Source organism: Sceloporus occidentalis, unplaced genomic scaffold, assembly GCF_023333645.1.
Source record: "Sceloporus occidentalis isolate IW3139 unplaced genomic scaffold, rSceOcc1.0.p SCAF_28, whole genome shotgun sequence".
NCBI lineage: Eukaryota > Metazoa > Chordata > Lepidosauria > Squamata > Phrynosomatidae > Sceloporus > Sceloporus occidentalis.
The window spans coordinates 3802380-3819929 of NW_028317008.1; the positions used below are offsets into that span (position 1 = coordinate 3802380).

Sequence of the window (17550 nt, forward strand, 5' to 3'; positions counted from 1 at the left end):
AAGAGACTTGCTACTGCTCTTGTTTCCGAGGCTGACAGAATGCAAATTGACAAGTAGTTATTAACAAAGAGCTAATGAACAAACAAGTATTTCTAAGCACACTTGTCTACGTTAAGAAAACATGGGATTTGAACCCACGCCTCCGAAGAGACTGGAGCCTTAATCCAGCGCCTTAGACCGCTCGGCCACGCTACTGAGTGACAGCAGAGGAGCCAAAGGAAGAGTTGTAGTTTCTTCTCCCTTCACTTCACTATTCATCATGAAGTGGACCCTTTCACCAGCAGGAAGGACAAAGCTGGCCCTGAGTAATGCAAGCTTGATAATGTAGAATAACTTCAAGTAGGCTTAAAAGTATCTTTCTGCAACACTTTGCAAGATAAGAGACTTGCTACTGCTTGTTTCCCAGGCTGACAGAATGCAAGCTGACAAGTAGTTACTAACAAAGAGCTAATGAACAAACAAGTATTTCTAAGCACACCTGTCTATGTTAAGAAAAGATGGCAGCGGTGGGATTCGAACCCACGCCTCCAGAGAGACTGGAGCCTAAATCCAGCGCCTTTGACCGCTCGGCCACGCTACCGAGTGACGGCGGACGGTGTACCACTCTACAAGGGGGTTTACTCATCAAAGGAAGAGTTGTAGTTTCAACTCCCTTCACTTCACTATTCATCATGAAGTGGACCCTTTCACCAGCAGGAAGGACAAAGCTGGCCCTGAGTAATGCAAGATTGAATGGGTGAGGGGACTGATTTTGCTATACTGGGCCAACCAAGCTCTTCCTGCAGCAGAAGCTGACTGGGGTTAGAGCTTGATAATGTAGAATAACTTCAAGTAGGCTTAAAAGTATCTTTCTGCAACACTTTGCAAGATGAGACTTGCTTCTGCTTGTTTCCCAGGCTGACAGAATGCAAGGTGACAAGTAGTTATTAACAAAGAGCTAATGAACAAACAAGTATTTCTAAGCACATTTGTCTACGTTAAGAAAACATGGTAGCGGTGGGATTCAAACCCACGCCTCCAGAGAGACTGGAGCCTAAATAAGCACCTTAGACCGCTCTGCCTGGCTACCAATTGAAAGTTTAGCACACGCATGGCAGTGGTGGGATTTGAACCCACGCCTGGGCCAACCAAGCTCTTCCTGCAGCAGAAGCTGACTGGGGTTAGAGCTCGATAATGTAGAATAACTTCAAGTAGGCTTAAAAGTATCTTTCTGCAACACTTTGCAAGATAAGAGACTTGCTACTGCTTGTTTCCCAGGCTGACAGAATACAAGCTGACAAGTAGTTACTAACAAAGAGCTAATGAACAAACAAGTATTTTTAAGCACACCTGTCTACGTTAAGAAAACATGGCAGCGGTGGGATTTGAACCCACGCCTCCAGAGAGACTGGAGCTTAAACCCAGCGCCTTAGACCGCTCGGCCACGCTACCGAGTGACGGCGAAGGGTGTACCACTCTCCAAGGGGGTTTACTCACCAAAGGAAGAGTTGTAGTTTCAACTCCCTTCACTTCACTATTCATCATGAAGTGGACCCTTTCACCAGCAGGAAGGACAAAGCTGGCCCTGAGTAATGCAAGATTGAATGGGTGAGGGGACTGATTTTGCTATACTGGGCCAACCAAGCTCTTCCTGCAGCAGAAGCTGACTGGGGTTAGAACTTGATAATGTAGAATAACTTCAAGTAGGCTTAAAAGTATCTTTCTGCAACACTTTGCAGGATAAGAGACTTGCTACTGCTTGTTTCCCAGGCTGACAGAATGCAAGGTGACAAGTAGTTATTAACAAAGAGCTAATAAACAAACAAGTATTTCTAAGCACACTTGTCTACGTTAAGAAAACATGGCAGCGGTGGGATTTGAACCCACGCCTCCGAAGAGACTGGAGCCTTAATCCAGCGCCTTAGACCGCTCGGCCACGCTACCGAGTGACGGAAGAGGAGCCAAAGGAAGAGTTGTAGTTTCTTCTCCCTTCACTTCACTATTCATCATGAAGTGGACCCTTTCACCAGCAGGAAGGACAAAGCTGGCCCTGAGTAATGCAAGATTGAATGGGTGAGGGGACTTTGAAAAAACAACACAGATTTTGCGATACATTAAACTGGGCCAACCAAGCTCTTCCTGCAGCAGAAGCTGACTGGGGTTAGAGCTTGATAATGTAGAATAACTTCAAGTAGGCTTAAAAGTATCTTTCTGCAACACTTTGCAAGATAAGAGTCTTGCTACTGCTTGTTTCCCAGGCTGACAGAATGCAAGGTGACAAGTAGTTATTAACAAAGAGCTAATGAACAAACAAGTATTTCTAAGCACACTTGTCTACGTTAAGAAAACATGGCAACAGTGGAATTCGAACCAATGCCTCCAGAGAAACAAGAGCCTAAATCCAGCGCCTTAGACAGCTCGGTCACGCTACCAAGAGACAGTAGAGGGTGTACCACTCTCCAAGGGGGTTTACTCACCAAAGGAAGAGTTGTAGTTTCAACTCCCTCACTTCACTATTCATCATGAAGTGGACCCTTTCACCAGCAGAAAGGACAAAGCTGGCCCTGAGTAATGCAAGATTGAATGGGTGAGGGGACTTTGAAGAAATAACACTGATTTTGCTATACTGGGCCAACCAAGCTCTTCCTGCAGCAGAAGCTGACTGGGGTTAGAGCTTGATAATGTAGAATAACTTCAAGTAGGCTTAAAAGTATCTTTCTGCAACACTTTGCAAGATAAGAGACTTGCTACTGCTTGTTTCCCAGGCTGACAGAATGCAAGCTGACAAGTAGTTACTAACAAACAAGTATTTCTAAGCACACTTGTCTACGTTAAGAAAACATGGCAGCGGTGGGATTTGAACCCACGCCTCCGAAGAGACTGGAGCCTTAATCCAGCGCCTTAGACCGCTCGGCCATGCTACCGAGTGATGGTGGGTGGTGTACCACTCTCCAAGGGGGTTTACTCACCAAAGGAAGAGTTGTAGTTTCAACTCCCTTCACTTCACTATTCATCATGAAGTGGACCCTTTCACCAGCAGGAAGGACAAAGCTGGCCCTGAGTAATGCAAGATTGAATGGGTGAGGAGACTTTGAAGAAATAACACTGATTTTGCTATACTGGGCCAACCAAGCTCTTCCTGCAGCAGAAGCTGACTGGGGTTAGAGCTTGATAATGTAGAATAACTTCAAGTAGGCTTAAAAGAATCTTTCTGCAACACTTTGCAAGAGAGTTGCTACTGCTCTTGTTTCCGAGGCTGACAGAATGCAAAGTGACAAGTAGTTATTAACAAAGAGCTAATGAACAAACAAGTATTTCTAAGCACACTTTTCTACGTTAAGATGACATGGCAGCAGTGGGATTTGAACCCACGCCTCCCAATAGACTGGAGCCTTAATCCAGCGCCTTAGACTGCTCGGCCACGCTACCCAGTGACGGTGGATGGTGTACCACTCTCCAAGGGGGTTTACTCACCAAAGGAAGAGTTGTAGTTTCTTCTCCCTTCACTTCACTATTCATCATGAAGTGGACCCTTTCACCAGCAGGAAGGACAAAGCTGGCCCTGAGTAATGCAAGATTGAATGGGTGAGGGGACTTTGAAGAAATAACACAGATTTTCCTATACATTAAACTGGGCCAACCAAGCTCTTCCTGCAGCAGAAGCTGACTGGGGTTAGAGCTTGATAATGTAGAATAACTTCAAGTAGGCTTAAAAGTATCTTTCTGCAACACTTTGCAAGAGACTTGCTACTGCTCTTGTTTCCGAGGCTGACAGAATGCAAATTGACAAGTAGTTATTAACAAAGAGCTAATGAACAAACAAGTATTTCTAAGCACACTTGTCTACGTTAAGAAAACATGGGATTTGAACCCACGCCTCCGAAGAGACTGGAGCCTTAATCCAGCGCCTTAGACCGCTCGGCCACGCTACTGAGTGACAGCAGAGGAGCCAAAGGAAGAGTTGTAGTTTCTTCTCCCTTCACTTCACTATTCATCATGAAGTGGACCCTTTCACCAGCAGGAAGGACAAAGCTGGCCCTGAGTAATGCAAGCTTGATAATGTAGAATAACTTCAAGTAGGCTTAAAAGTATCTTTCTGCAACACTTTGCAAGATAAGAGACTTGCTACTGCTTGTTTCCCAGGCTGACAGAATGCAAGCTGACAAGTAGTTACTAACAAAGAGCTAATGAACAAACAAGTATTTCTAAGCACACCTGTCTATGTTAAGAAAAGATGGCAGCGGTGGGATTCGAACCCACGCCTCCAGAGAGACTGGAGCCTAAATCCAGCGCCTTTGACCGCTCGGCCACGCTACCGAGTGACGGCGGACGGTGTACCACTCTACAAGGGGGTTTACTCATCAAAGGAAGAGTTGTAGTTTCAACTCCCTTCACTTCACTATTCATCATGAAGTGGACCCTTTCACCAGCAGGAAGGACAAAGCTGGCCCTGAGTAATGCAAGATTGAATGGGTGAGGGGACTGATTTTGCTATACTGGGCCAACCAAGCTCTTCCTGCAGCAGAAGCTGACTGGGGTTAGAGCTTGATAATGTAGAATAACTTCAAGTAGGCTTAAAAGTATCTTTCTGCAACACTTTGCAAGATGAGACTTGCTTCTGCTTGTTTCCCAGGCTGACAGAATGCAAGGTGACAAGTAGTTATTAACAAAGAGCTAATGAACAAACAAGTATTTCTAAGCACATTTGTCTACGTTAAGAAAACATGGTAGCGGTGGGATTCAAACCCACGCCTCCAGAGAGACTGGAGCCTAAATAAGCACCTTAGACCGCTCTGCCTGGCTACCAATTGAAAGTTTAGCACACGCATGGCAGTGGTGGGATTTGAACCCACGCCTGGGCCAACCAAGCTCTTCCTGCAGCAGAAGCTGACTGGGGTTAGAGCTCGATAATGTAGAATAACTTCAAGTAGGCTTAAAAGTATCTTTCTGCAACACTTTGCAAGATAAGAGACTTGCTACTGCTTGTTTCCCAGGCTGACAGAATACAAGCTGACAAGTAGTTACTAACAAAGAGCTAATGAACAAACAAGTATTTTTAAGCACACCTGTCTACGTTAAGAAAACATGGCAGCGGTGGGATTTGAACCCACGCCTCCAGAGAGACTGGAGCTTAAACCCAGCGCCTTAGACCGCTCGGCCACGCTACCGAGTGACGGCGAAGGGTGTACCACTCTCCAAGGGGGTTTACTCACCAAAGGAAGAGTTGTAGTTTCAACTCCCTTCACTTCACTATTCATCATGAATTTGACCCTTTCACCAGCAGGAAGGACAAAGCTGGCCCTGAGTAATGCAAGATTGAATGGGTGAGGGGACTGATTTTGCTATACTGGGCCTGTGACGGAAGCCTCCTCCACTGGAGAAGCCTGACTGCCAGCCTCCTCCCTATTGACTATGGGCCCTGGGTTTGTAGAGACTTCTGTGGCTACCCCCAGCAGTATCATCTCATCACTGGCTGAGGGGATTATCTCCGGCAGACAGCCAGGATCTGCCACCAGGGAGTGACCACCATTCTTTGATGTTTAATGTTGTATAAATCAGTCTCCCCCCTATTGTATTGTTAATCCCGTTACTGCCCCTGTTGTCTCTGAGAGGCAGATTAAGGGGGAGGTTTGTGTCCCAATATCTTGTTTTATGTTAATGTGTGTTTTGCTGGATATATCCAGCTCTGTGTGCCTAAAATAAATCAGTCTTCGTTTGGTTTTACCCTACACTGAGTCTCGGCGAGTGACTGGGGAACCGGGGAAAGTGTGTTGTCCCAGGCTAAGGGAGCACAAGACAGCGGAGGTAGTCGGACGGACTAGCCAGCTCCGTGACAGGGCCAACCAAGCTCTTCCTGCAGCAGAAGCTGACTGGGGTTAGAGCTTGATAATGTAGAATAACTTCAAGTAGGCTTAAAAGTATCTTTCTGCAACACTTTGCAGGATAAGAGACTTGCTACTGCTTGTTTCCCAGGCTGACAGAATGCAAGGTGACAAGTAGTTACTAACAAAGAGCTAATGAACAAACAAGTATTTCTAAGCACATTTGTCTACGTTAAGAAAACATGGCAGCAGTGGGATTTGAACCCACGCCTCCGAAGAGACTGGAGCCTAAATCCAGCACCTTAGACCGCTCGGCCACGCTACCGAGTGACCGCGGAGGGTGTACCACTCTCCAAGGGGGTTTACTCACCAAAGGAAGAGTTGTAGTTTCAACTCCCTCACTTCACTATTCATCATGAAGTGGACCCTTTCACCAGCAGGAAGGACAAAGCTGGCCCTGAGTAATGCAAGATTGAATGGGTGAGGGGACTTTGAAGAAATAACACTGATTTTGCTATACATTAAACTGGGCCAACCAAGCTCTTCCTGCAGCAGAAGCTGACTGGGGTTAGAGCTTGATAATGTAGAATAACTTCAAGTAGGCTTAAAAGTATCTTTCTGCAACACTTTGCAAGATAAGAGACTTGCTACTACTTGTTTCCCAGGCTGACAGAATGCAAGGTGACAAGTAGTTATTAACAAAGAGCTAATGAACAAACAAGTATTTCTAAGCACATTTGTCTACGTTAAGAAAACTTGGCAGCGGTGGGATTTGAACCCACGCCTCCGAAGACACTGGAGCCTTAATCCAGCGCTTTAGACCGCTCGGCCACGCTACCGTGTGGCGGCGGGTGGTGTACCACTCTCCAAGGGGGTTTACTCACCAAAGGAAGAGTTGTAGTTTCAACTCCCTTCACTTCACTATTCATCATGAAGCGGACCCTTTCACCAGCAGGAAGGACAAAGCTGGCCCTGAGTAATGCAAGATTGAATGGGTGAGGGGACTCTGAAGAAATAACACTGATTTTGCTATACTGGGCCAACCAAGCTCTTCCTGCAGCAGAAGCTGACTGGGGTTAGAGCTTGATAATGTAGAATAACTTCAAGTAGGCTTAAAAGTATCTTTCTGCAAGACTTTGAAAGATAAGAGACTTGCTACTGCTTGTTTCCCAGGCTGACAGAATGCAAGGTGACTAACAAAGAGCTAATCAATTAGTAGTTACTACTAAATTAGTAATTACTAACAAAGAGCTAATGAACAAACAAGTATTTCTAAGCACACTTGTCTACGTTAAGAAAACATGGCAGCGGTGGGATTTGAACCCACGCCTCCAGAGAGACTGGAGCCTAAATCCAGCGCCTTAGACCGCTCGGCCACGCTACCGAGTGACGGTGGACCGTGTACCACTCTCCAAGGGGGTTTACTCACCAAAGGAAGAGTTGTAGTTTCAACTCCCTTCACTTCACTATTCATCATGAAGTGGACCCTTTCACCAGCAGGAAGGACAAAGCTGGCCCTGAGTAATGCAAGACTGAATGGGTGAGGGGACTGATTTTGCTATACTGGGCCAACCAAGCTCTTCCTGCAGCAGAAGCTGACTGGGGTTAGAGCTTGATAATGTAGAATAACTTCAAGTAGGCATAAAAGTATCTTTCTGCAACACTTTGCTAGATAAGAGACTTGCTACTGCTTGTTTCCCAGGCTGACAGAATGCAAGTTGACAAGTAGTTATTAACAAAGAGCTAATGAACAAACAAGTATTTCTAAGCACACTTGTCTACGTTAAGAAAACATGGCAGCAGTGGGATTTGAACCCACGCCTGGGCCAACCAAGCTCTTCCTGCAGCAGAAGCTGACTGGGGTTAGAGCTTGATAATGTAGAATAACTTCAAGTATGCTTAAAAGTATCTTTCTGCAACACTTTGCAAGATAAGAGACTTGCTACTGCTTGTTTCCCAGGCTGACAGCATGCAAGGTGACAAGTAGTTATTAACAAAGAGCTAATGAACAAACAAGTATTTCTAAGCACATTTGTCTACGTTAAGAAAACATGGCAGCGGTGGGATTTGAACCCACGCCTCCGAAGAGACTGGAGCCTTAATACAGCACCTTAGACCGCTCGGCCACGCTACCGTGTGGCGGCGGGTGATGTACCACTCTCCAAGGGGGTTTACTCACAAAAGGAAGAGTTGTAGTTTCAACTCCCTTCACTTCACTATTCATCATGAAGTGGACCCTTTCACCAGCAGGAAGGACAAAGCTGGCCCTGAGTAATGCAAGATTGAATGGGTGAGGGGACTGATTTTGCTATACTGGGCCAACCAAGCTCTTCCTGCAGCAGAAGCTGACTGGGGTTAGAGCTTGATAATGTAGAATAACTTCAAGTAGGCTTAAAAGTATCTTTCTGCAACACTTTGCAAGATAAGAGACTTGCTACTGCTTGTTTCCCAGGCTGACAGAATGCAAGGTGACAAGTAGTTACTAACAAAGAGCTAATAAACAAACAAGTATTTCTAAGCACACTTGTCTACGTTAAGAAAACATGGCAGTGGTGGGATTCGAACCCACGCCTCCAGAGAGACTGGAGCCTAAATCCAGCACCTTAGACCGCTCGGCCACGCTACCGAGTGACCGCGGAGGGTGTACCACTCTCCAAGGGTGTTTACTCACCAAAGGAAGAGTTGTAGTTTCAACTCCCTCACTTCACTATTCATCATGAAGTGGACCCTTTCACCAGCAGGAAGGACAAAGCTGGCCCTGAGTAATGCAAGATTGAATGGGTGAGGGGACTTTGAAGAAATAACACTGATTTTGCTATACATTAAACTGGGCCAACCAAGCTCTTCCTGCAGCAGAAGCTGACTGGGGTTAGAGCTTGATAATGTAGAATAACTTCAAGTAGGCTTAAAAGTATCTTTCTGCAACACTTTGCAAGATAAGAGACTTGCTACTACTTGTTTCCCAGGCTGACAGAATGCAAGGTGACAAGTAGTTATTAACAAAGAGCTAATGAACAAACAAGTATTTCTAAGCACATTTGTCTACGTTAAGAAAACTTGGCAGCGGTGGGATTTGAACCCACGCCTCCGAAGACACTGGAGCCTTAATCCAGCGCCTTAGACCGCTCGGCCACGCTACCGTGTGGCGGCGGGTGGTGTACCACTCTCCAAGGGGGTTTACTCACCAAAGGAAGAGTTGTAGTTTCAACTCCCTTCACTTCACTATTCATCATGAAGTGGACCCTTTCACCAGCAGGAAGGACAAAGCTGGCCCTGAGTAATGCAAGATTGAATGGGTGAGGGGACTCTGAAGAAATAACACTGATTTTGCTATACTGGGCCAACCAAGCTCTTCCTGCAGCAGAAGCTGACTGGGGTTAGAGCTTGATAATGTAGAATAACTTCAAGTAGGCTTAAAAGTATCTTTCTGCAACACTTTGAAAGATAAGAGACTTGCTACTGCTTGTTTCCCAGGCTGACAGAATGCAAGGTGACTAACAAAGAGCTAATCAATTAGTAGTTACTACTAAATTAGTAATTACTAACAAAGAGCTAATGAACAAACAAGTATTTCTAAGCACACTTGTCTACGTTAAGAAAACATGGCAGCGGTGGAATTCGAACCCACGCCTCCAGAGAAACTGGAGCCTAAACCCAGCGCCTTAGACTGCTCGGCCATGCTACCGAGTGACGGTGGAGGGTGTACCACTCTCCAAGGGGGTTTACTCACCAAAGGAAGAGTTGTAGTTTCAACTCCCTTCACTTCACTATTCATCATGAAGTGGACCCTTTCACCAGCAGGAAGGACAAAGCTGGCCCTGAGTAATGCAAGACTGAATGGGTGAGGGGACTGATTTTGCTATACTGGGCCAACCAAGCTCTTCCTGCAGCAGAAGCTGACTGGGGTTAGAGCTTGATAATGTAGAATAACTTCAAGTAGGCTTAAAAGTATCTTTCTGCAACACTTTGCAAGATAAGAGACTTGCTACTGCTTGTTTCCCAGGCTGACAGAATGCAAGTTGACAAGTAGTTACTAACAAAGAGCTAATGAACAAACAAGTATTTCTAAGCACACTTGTCTACGTTAAGAAAACTTGGCAGCTGTGGGATTCGAACCCACGCCTCCAGAGAAACTGGAGCCTAAATCCAGCACCTTAGACCGCTCGGCCAGGTTACCAATTAAAAGTTTAGCGCACGCATGGCAGTGGTGGGATTTGAACCCACGCCTGGGCCAACCAAGCTCTTCCTGCAGCAGAAGCTGACTGGGGTTAGAGCTTGATAATGTAGAATAACTTCAAGTAGGCTTAAAAGTATCTTTCTGCAACACTTTGCAAGATAAGAGACTTGCTACTGCTTGTTTCCCAGGCTGACAGAATGCAAGCTGACAAGTAGTTATTAACAAAGAGCTAATAAACAAACATGTATTTCTAAGCACATTTGTCTACGTTAAAAAAACATGGCAGCGGTGGGATTTGAACCCACGCCTCCAAAGAGACTGGAGCCTTAATCCAGCGCCTTAATTGCTTGGCCATGCTACTAATTGAAAATCTAGTGCACACATGACAAACATGGAAAAGCATGGCAGCGGTGGGATTTGAACCAACGCCTCCGAAGAGACTGGTCGTTAATTCAGCGCCTTAGATCGCTCAGCCACGCTACCAAGTGACAGTGGAGGGTGTACCACTCTCCAAGGGGGTTTACTCACCAAAGGAAGAGTTGTAGTTTCAACTCCCTCACTTCACTATTCATCATGAAGTGGACCCTTTCACCAGCAGGAAGGACAAAGCTGGCCCTGAGTAATGCAAGATTGAATGGGTGAGGGGACTTTGAAGAAATAACACTGATTTTGCTATACTGGGCCAACCAAGCTCTTCCTGCAGCAGAAGCTGACTGGGGTTAGAGCTTGATAATGTAGAATAACTTCAAGTAGGCTTAAAAGTATCTTTCTGCAACACTTTGCAAGATAAGAGTCTTGCTACTGCTTGTTTCCCAGGCTGACAGAATGCAAAGTGACAAGTAGTTATTAACAAAGAGCTAATGAACAAACAAGTATTTCTAAGCACACTTGTCTACGTTAAGAAAACATGGCAGCGGTGGGATTTGAACCCACGCCTCCGAAGAGACTGGAGCCTTAATCCAGCGCCTTAGACCGCTCGGCCACGCTACCGAGTGACGGCTAGTGGTGTACCACTCTCCAAGGGGGTTTACGCATCAAAGGAAGAGTTGTAGTTTCAACTCCCTTCACTTCACTATTCATCATGAAGTGGACCCTTTCACCAGCAGGAAGGACAAAGCTGGCCCTGAGTAATGCAAGATTGAATGGGTGAGGGGACTTTGAAGAAATAACACTGATTTTGCTATACATTAAACTGGGCCAACCAAGCTCTTCCTGCAGCAGAAGCTGACTGGGGTTAGAGCTTGATAATGTAGAATAACTTCAAGTAGGCTTAAAAGTATCTTTCTGCAACACTTTGCAAGATAAGAGACTTGCTACTGCTTGTTTCCCAGGCTGACAATGCAAGGTGACAAGTAGTTATTAACAAAGAGCTAATGAACAAACAAGTATTTCTAAGCACACTTGTCTACGTTAAGAAAACACGGCAGCGGTGGGATTTGAACCCACGCCTCCGAAGAGACCGGAGCCTTAAGCAAGCGCCTCAGACCGCTCGGTCACGCTACCAAGTGACAGTAGAGGGTGTCCCACTCTCCAAGGGGGTTTACTCACCAAAGGAAGAGTTGTAGTTTCAACTCCCTTCACTTCACTATTCATCATGAAGTGGACCCTTTCACCAGCAGGAAGGACAAAGCTGGCCCTGAGTAATGCAAGATTGAATGGGTGAGGGGACTTTGAAGAAATAACACTGATTTTGCTATACTGGGCCAACCAAGCTCTTCCTGCAGCAGAAGCTGACTGGGGTTAGAGCTTGATAATGTAGAATAACTTCAAGTAGGCTTAAAAGTATCTTTCTGCAACACTTTGCAAGATAAGAGACTTGCTACTGCTTGTTTTCCAGGCTGACAGAATGCAAGGTGACAAGTAGTTACTAACAAAGAGCTAATGAACAAACAAGCACACTTGTCTACGTTAAGAAAATATGGCAGCGGTGGGATTTGAACCCACGCCTCCGAAGAGACTGGAGACTAAACCCAGCGCTTTAAACCACTCGGCTACGCTACCAAGTGAAGGCGGAGGGTGTACCACTCTCCAAGGGGGTTTACTCACCAAAGGAAGAGTTGTAGTTTCAACTCCCTTCACTTCACTATTCATCATGAAGTGGACCCTTTCACCAGCAGGAAGGACAAAGCTGGCCCTGAGTAATGCAAGATTGAATGGGTGAGGGGACTTTGAAGAAATAACACTGATTTTGCTATACTGGGCCAACCAAGCTCTTCCTGCAGCAGAAGCTGACTGGGGTTAGAGCTTGATAATGTAGAATAACTTCAAGTAGGCTTAAAAGTATCTTTCTGCAACACTTTGCAAGATAAGAGTCTTGCTACTGCTTGTTTCCCAGGCTGACAGAAAGCAAGCTGACAAGTAGTTACTAACAAAGAGCTAATGAACAAACAAGTATTTCTAAGCACACTTGTCTACGATAAGAAAACATAGCAGCGGTGGGATTTGAACCCACGCCTCCAGAGAGACTGGAGCCTAAATCCAGCGCCTTAGACCGCTCGGCCACACTACCGAGTGACGGTGGACGGTGTACCACTCTCCAAGGGGGTTTACTCATCAAAGGAAGAGTTGTAGTTTCAACTCCCTTCACTTCACTATTCATCATGAAGTGGACCCTTTCACCAGCAGGAAGGACAAAGCTGGCCCTGAGTAATGCAAGATTGAATGGGTGAGGGGACTGATTTTGCTATACTGGGCCAACCAAGCTCTTCCTGCAGCAGAAGCTGACTGGGGTTAGAGCTTGATAATGTAGAATAACTTCAAGTAGGCTTAAAAGTATCTTTCTGCAACACTTTGCAAGATAAGAGACTTGCTACTGCTTGTTTCCCAGGCTTACAGAATGCAAGGTGACAAGTAGTTATTAACAAAGAGCTAATGAACAAACAAGTATTTCTAAGCACACTTGTCTACGTTAAGAAAAGATGGCAGCGGTGGGACTCGAACCCACGCCTCCAGAGAGACTGGAGCCTAAACCCAGCGCCTTAGACCGCTCGGCCAAGCTACCGAGTGACGGCGGGAGGTGTACCACTCTCCAAGGGGGTTTACTCACCAAAGGAAGAGTTGTAGTTTCAACTCCCTTCACTTCACTATTCATCATGAAGTGGACCCTTTCACCAGCAGGAAGGACAAAGCTGGCCCTGAGTAATGCAAGATTGAATGGGTGAGGGGACTTTGAAGAAATAACACTGATTTTGCTATACTGGGCCAACCAAGCTCTTCCTGCAGCAGAAGCTGACTGGGGTTAGAGCTTGATAATGTAGAATAACTTCAAGTAGGCTTAAAAGTATCTTTCTGCAACACTTTGCAGGATAAGAGACTTGCTACTGCTTGTTTCCCAGGCTGACAGAATGCAACCTGACAAGTATTTATTAACAAAGAGCTAATGAACAAACAAGTATTTCTAAGCATACTTGTTTACGTTAAGAAAACAAGGCAGCGGTGGGGTTTGAACCCACGCCTCCATAGAGACTGGAGCCTAAATCCAGCGCCTTAGACCGCTCGGCCACGCTACCAAGTGACAGTGGAGGGGGTACCACTCTCCAAGGGGGTTTACTCACCAAAGGAAGAGTTGTAGTTTCAACTCCCTCACTTCACTATTCATCATGAAGTGGACCCTTTCACCAGCAGGAAGGACAAAGCTGGCCCTGAGTAATGCAAGATTGAATGGGTGAGGGGACTTTGAAGAAATAACACAGATTTTGCTATACATTAAACTGGGCCAACCAAGCTCTTCCTGCAGCAGAAGCTGACTGGGGTTAGAGCTTGATAATGTAGAATAACTTCAAGTAGGCTTAAAAGTATCTTTCTGCAACACTTTGCAAGATAAGAGTCTTGCTACTGCTTGTTTCCCAGGCTGACAGAAAGCAAGCTGACAAGTAGTTACTAACAAAGAGCTAATGAACAAACAAGTATTTCTAAGCACACTTGTCTACGTTAAGAAAACATGGCAGCGGTGGGATTTGAACCCACGCCTCCAGAGAGACTGGAGCCTAAATCCATCACCTTAGACCGCTCTGCCAGGCTACCAATTAAAAGTTTAGCGCACGCATGGCAGTGGTGGGATTTGAACCTACGCCTGGGCCAACCAAGCTCTTACTGCAGCAGAAGCTGACTGGGGTTAGAGCTTGATAATGTAGAATAACTTCAAGTAGGCTTAAAAGTATCTTTCTGCAACACTTTGCAAGATAAGAGACTTGCTACTGCTTGTTTTCCAGACTGACAGAATGCAAGGTGACAAGTAGTTACTAACAAAGAGCTAATGAACAAACAAGTATTTCTAAGCACACTTGTCTACGTTAAGAAAACATGGCAGCGGTGGGATTTGAACCCACGCCTCCGAAGAGACTGGAGCCTTAATCCAGCGCCTTAGACCGCTCGGCCACGCTACCGAGTGAGGGCTAGTGGTGTACCACTCTCCAAGGGGGTTTACGCATCAAAGGAAGAGTTGTAGTTTCAACTCCCTTCACTTCACTATTCATCATGAAGTGGACCCTTTCACCAGCAGGAAGGACAAAGCTGGCCCTGAGTAATGCAAGATTGAATGGGTGAGGGGACTTTGAAGAAATAACACTGATTTTGCTATACATTAAACTGGGCCAACCAAGCTCTTCCTGCAGCAGAAGCTGACTGGGGTTAGAGCTTGATAATGTAGAATAACTTCAAGTAGGCTTAAAAGTATCTTTCTGCAACACTTTGCAAGATAAGAGACTTGCTACTGCTTGTTTCCCAGGCTGACAATGCAAGGTGACAAGTAGTTATTAACAAAGAGCTAATGAACAAACAAGTATTTCTAAGCACACTTGTCTACGTTAAGAAAACATGGCAGCGGTGGGATTTGAACCCACGCCTCCGAAGAGACTGGAGCCTTAAGCAAGCGCCTTAGACCGCTCGGTCACGCTACCAAGTGACAGTAGAGGGTGTACCACTCTCCAAGGGGGTTTACTCACCAAAGGAAGAGTTGTAGTTTCAACTCCCTTCACTTCACTATTCATCATGAAGTGGACCCTTTCACCAGCAGGAAGGACAAAGCTGGCCCTGAGTAATGCAAGATTGAATGGGTGAGGGGACTTTGAAGAAATAACACTGATTTTGCTATACTGGGCCAACCAAGCTCTTCCTGCAGCAGAAGCTGACTGGGGTTAGAGCTTGATAATGTAGAATAACTTCAAGTAGGCTTAAAAGTATCTTTCTGCAACACTTTGCAAGATAAGAGACTTGCTACTGCTTGTTTTCCAGGCTGACAGAATGCAAGGTGACAAGTAGTTACTAACAAAGAGCTAATGAACAAACAAGCACACTTGTCTACGTTAAGGAAATATGGCAGCAGTGGGATTTGAACCCACGCCTCCGAAGAGACTGGAGCCTAAACCCAGCGCTTTAAACCACTCGGCTACGCTACCAAGTGAAGGCGGAGGGTGTACCACTCTCCAAGGGGGTTTACTCACCAAAGGAAGAGTTGTAGTTTCAACTCCCTTCACTTCACTATTCATCATGAAGTGGACCCTTTCACCAGCAGGAAGGACAAAGCTGGCCCTGAGTAATGCAAGATTGAATGGGTGAGGGGACTCTGAAGAAATAACACTGATTTTGCTATACTGGGCCAACCAAGCTCTTCCTGCAGCAGAAGCTGACTGGGGTTAGAGCTTGATAATGTAGAATAACTTCAAGTAGGCTTAAAAGTATCTTTCTGCAACACTTTGCAAGATAAGAGACTTGCTACTGCTTGTTTCCCAGGCTGACAGAATGTAAGGTGACAAGTAGTTACTAACAAAGAGCTAATGAACAAACAAGTATTTCTAAGCACACTTGTCTACGTTAAGAAAACATGGCAGCAGTGGGATTCGAACCCACGCCTCCAGAGAGACTGGAGCCTAAATCCAGCGCCTTAGACCGCTCGGCCATGCTACCGAGTGACGGCGGATGGTGTACCACTCTCCAAGGGGGTTTACTCACCAAAGGAAGAGTTGTAGTTTCAACTCCCTTCACTTCACTATTCATCATGAAGTGGACCCTTTCACCAGCAGGAAGGACAAAGCTGGCCCTGAGTAATGCAAGATTGAATGGGTGAGGGGACTGATTTTGCTATACTGGGCCAACCAAGCTCTTGAACAAACAAGTATTTCTAAGCACACTTGTATACGTTAAGAAAACATTGCAGCGGTGGGATTTGAACCCACGCCTCCAGAGAGACTGGAGCCTAAATCCAGCGCCTTAGACCGCTCGGCCACGCTACCGAGTGACGGTGGATGGTGTACCACTCTCGAAGGGGGTTTACTCACCAAAGGAAGAGTTGTAGTTTCAACTCCCTCACTTCACTATTCATCATGAAGTGGACCCTTTCACCAGCAGGAAGGACAAAGCTGGCCCTGAGTAATGCAAGATTGAATGGGTGAGGGGACTTTGAAGAAATAACACTGATTTTGCTATACTGGGCCAACCAAGCTCTTCCTGCAGCAGAAGCTGACTGGGGTTAGAGCTTGATAATGTAGAATAACTTCAAGTAGGCTTAAAAGTATCTTTCTGCAACACTTTGCAAGATAAGAGACTTGCTACTGCTTGTTTCCCAGGCTGACAGAATGTAAGGTGACAAGTAGTTACTAACAAAGAGCTAATGAACAAACAAGTATTTCTAAGCACACTTGTCTACGTTAAGAAAACATGGCAGCAGTGGGATTCGAACCCACGCCTCCAGAGAGACTGGAGCCTAAATCCAGCGCCTTAGACCGCTCGGCCATGCTACCGAGTGACGGCGGATGGTGTACCACTCTCCAAGGGGGTTTACTCACCAAAGGAAGAGTTGTAGTTTCAACTCCCTTCACTTCACTATTCATCATGAAGTGGACCCTTTCACCAGCAGGAAGGACAAAGCTGGCCCTGAGTAATGCAAGATTGAATGGGTGAGGGGACTGATTTTGCTATACTGGGCCAACCAAGCTCTTCCTGCAGCAGAAGCTGACTGGGGTTAGAGCTTGATAATGTAGAATAACTTCAAGTAGGCTTAAAAGTATCTTTCTGCAACACTTTGCAAGATAAGAGACTTGCTACTGCTTGTTTCCCAGGCTGACAGAATGCAAGCTGACAAGTAGTTACAAACAAAGAGCTAATGAACAAACAAGTATTTCTAAGCACACTTGTCTACGTTAAGAAAACATGGCAGCGGTGGGATTTGAACCCACGCCTCCAGAGAGACTGGAGCCTAAATCCAGCGCCTTAGACTGCTCGGCCACGCTACCGAGTGACGGTGGATGGTGTACCACTCTCCAAGGGGGTTTACTCACCAAAGGAAGAGTTGTAGTTTCAACTCCCTTCACTTCACTATTCATCATGAAGTGGACCCTTTCACCAGCAGGAAGGACAAAGCTGGCCCTGAGTAATGCAAGACTGAATGGGTGAGGGGACTGATTTTGCTATACTGGGCCAACCAAGCTCTTCCTGCAGCAGAAGCTGACTGGGGTTAGAGCTTGATAATGTAGAATAACTTCAAGTAGGCTTAAAAGTATCTTTCTGCAACACTTTGCAAGATAAGAGACTTGCTACTGCTTGTTTCCCAGGCTGACAGAATGCAAAGTGACAAGT

At 45.8% G+C, this 17550-nt stretch overlaps 19 non-coding genes across 19 annotated transcripts; all 19 read right to left on the minus strand.

Annotated features, from left to right (window-relative positions):
• Window positions 1-498: 498 nt before the first annotated feature.
• On the minus strand, window positions 499-580 carry TRNAL-UAG (transfer RNA leucine (anticodon UAG)). The gene has a single exon. It is a non-coding gene; the product is annotated as a tRNA-Leu (tRNA).
• A 769-nt stretch (window positions 581-1349) lies between these two features.
• Window positions 1350-1431, minus strand: TRNAL-UAA (transfer RNA leucine (anticodon UAA)). Its single transcript has one exon. It is a non-coding gene; the product is annotated as a tRNA-Leu (tRNA).
• A 410-nt stretch (window positions 1432-1841) lies between these two features.
• Window positions 1842-1923, minus strand: TRNAL-AAG (transfer RNA leucine (anticodon AAG)). Its single transcript has one exon. It is a non-coding gene; the product is annotated as a tRNA-Leu (tRNA).
• Window positions 1924-2821: 898 nt separating this feature from the next.
• On the minus strand, window positions 2822-2903 carry TRNAL-AAG (transfer RNA leucine (anticodon AAG)). Its single transcript has one exon. It is a non-coding gene; the product is annotated as a tRNA-Leu (tRNA).
• A 423-nt stretch (window positions 2904-3326) lies between these two features.
• Window positions 3327-3408, minus strand: TRNAL-AAG (transfer RNA leucine (anticodon AAG)). The gene has a single exon. It is a non-coding gene; the product is annotated as a tRNA-Leu (tRNA).
• Window positions 3409-4214: 806 nt separating this feature from the next.
• Window positions 4215-4296, minus strand: TRNAL-UAG (transfer RNA leucine (anticodon UAG)). The gene has a single exon. It is a non-coding gene; the product is annotated as a tRNA-Leu (tRNA).
• A 769-nt stretch (window positions 4297-5065) lies between these two features.
• TRNAL-UAA (transfer RNA leucine (anticodon UAA)) lies at window positions 5066-5147 on the minus strand. Its single transcript has one exon. It is a non-coding gene; the product is annotated as a tRNA-Leu (tRNA).
• An 897-nt stretch (window positions 5148-6044) lies between these two features.
• Window positions 6045-6126, minus strand: TRNAL-UAG (transfer RNA leucine (anticodon UAG)). Its single transcript has one exon. It is a non-coding gene; the product is annotated as a tRNA-Leu (tRNA).
• A 432-nt stretch (window positions 6127-6558) lies between these two features.
• TRNAL-AAG (transfer RNA leucine (anticodon AAG)) lies at window positions 6559-6640 on the minus strand. Its single transcript has one exon. It is a non-coding gene; the product is annotated as a tRNA-Leu (tRNA).
• A 463-nt stretch (window positions 6641-7103) lies between these two features.
• Window positions 7104-7185, minus strand: TRNAL-UAG (transfer RNA leucine (anticodon UAG)). Its single transcript has one exon. It is a non-coding gene; the product is annotated as a tRNA-Leu (tRNA).
• Window positions 7186-7853: 668 nt separating this feature from the next.
• Window positions 7854-7935, minus strand: TRNAL-AAG (transfer RNA leucine (anticodon AAG)). The gene has a single exon. It is a non-coding gene; the product is annotated as a tRNA-Leu (tRNA).
• Window positions 7936-8859: 924 nt separating this feature from the next.
• TRNAL-AAG (transfer RNA leucine (anticodon AAG)) lies at window positions 8860-8941 on the minus strand. The gene has a single exon. It is a non-coding gene; the product is annotated as a tRNA-Leu (tRNA).
• Window positions 8942-10886: 1945 nt separating this feature from the next.
• Window positions 10887-10968, minus strand: TRNAL-AAG (transfer RNA leucine (anticodon AAG)). The gene has a single exon. It is a non-coding gene; the product is annotated as a tRNA-Leu (tRNA).
• Window positions 10969-12405: 1437 nt separating this feature from the next.
• Window positions 12406-12487, minus strand: TRNAL-UAG (transfer RNA leucine (anticodon UAG)). Its single transcript has one exon. It is a non-coding gene; the product is annotated as a tRNA-Leu (tRNA).
• A 918-nt stretch (window positions 12488-13405) lies between these two features.
• Window positions 13406-13487, minus strand: TRNAL-UAG (transfer RNA leucine (anticodon UAG)). The gene has a single exon. It is a non-coding gene; the product is annotated as a tRNA-Leu (tRNA).
• A 794-nt stretch (window positions 13488-14281) lies between these two features.
• On the minus strand, window positions 14282-14363 carry TRNAL-AAG (transfer RNA leucine (anticodon AAG)). Its single transcript has one exon. It is a non-coding gene; the product is annotated as a tRNA-Leu (tRNA).
• A 1437-nt stretch (window positions 14364-15800) lies between these two features.
• Window positions 15801-15882, minus strand: TRNAL-UAG (transfer RNA leucine (anticodon UAG)). The gene has a single exon. It is a non-coding gene; the product is annotated as a tRNA-Leu (tRNA).
• A 751-nt stretch (window positions 15883-16633) lies between these two features.
• TRNAL-UAG (transfer RNA leucine (anticodon UAG)) lies at window positions 16634-16715 on the minus strand. Its single transcript has one exon. It is a non-coding gene; the product is annotated as a tRNA-Leu (tRNA).
• Window positions 16716-17125: 410 nt separating this feature from the next.
• On the minus strand, window positions 17126-17207 carry TRNAL-UAG (transfer RNA leucine (anticodon UAG)). The gene has a single exon. It is a non-coding gene; the product is annotated as a tRNA-Leu (tRNA).
• Between the last annotated feature and the right edge of the window lie 343 nt (window positions 17208-17550).